Here is a 920-nt window from a genome sequence, read left to right on the forward strand (position 1 = left end):
CCGGTCTCGAGCAGGGGGGCTGAAATCCTGGGGGCTGTTGAGGGCGGGGCACGAGGAGTGAGCGCGGCCGGACGACCGGTGCGGTGCGGTGCGGTGCGGTGCGGTGCGGTGCGGTGCGGTGCGGTGGGGGGGGGGGGGGCAAAGGCGAGCACACGCAGTACTTGCCGGGGGCCGGACGGCTCATGATCCGCCGCAGGCAGATAACACCCGGACCGACGCCCTTGGCCCGGCTCGGCCGCTGTCGTCGCCGGATTGATGATCGGCCAGCCGGATGGTCCTCCTCCGGTGAGACAAGAACGGATGGGCCCTCGCCCGGGCCCTGCGCCCGCGTAGGCGGATTAAGCCTTGAGCAAGGGGTGACACACAGGCCACAGGCCGCACACACACACATACACACAGACCTCACCAGGCTTGCCCCCGGTTTCCGCCTCCCTCTCGCTCCTCGCCCCTGTGTCCGTTGCGATGATGGAGCCCACCTGGCGCCCTCCGTGCGTGTGTGTGTGTGTGTGCCTGGCTCGGGTCTTACGCGTCTTGGCGGCGCATGCCCCTGCGCGCGCACCACGCCTACACGAACACGAAAGCCCCCCATGCCCATGGGGGGGGGGGGGGGGGGGGGGGGGGGGGGGGGGGGGGGGGGGGGGGGGGGGCGCTCGGGCGGGTGCCGGCGGGGGGGGCCGGGGGGCGGGCGGGGCGGGGGGGGGCGGCGGGGGGGGCGGGGGCCGGGGGGGGGGGCGCGGGGGGCCGGGGCCCCGGGGGGGGCGCCCCCCCGCGGGGGGGGGGGGGGGGGGGGGGGGGGGGGGGGGGGGGGGGGGGGGGGGGGGGGGGGGGGGGGGGGGGGGGCGGCTCTCGTGTGGGGGGGCCCCCCCGGGCGGGGGCCCCCCCCGGGGGGGGGGGGGGGGGCGGCTCGCCGCATCCGGCAG

This window comes from Fonticula alba (assembly GCF_000388065.1).
Source record: "Fonticula alba strain ATCC 38817 unplaced genomic scaffold supercont2.7, whole genome shotgun sequence".
Classification (NCBI taxonomy): Eukaryota; order Rotosphaerida; family Fonticulaceae; genus Fonticula; species Fonticula alba.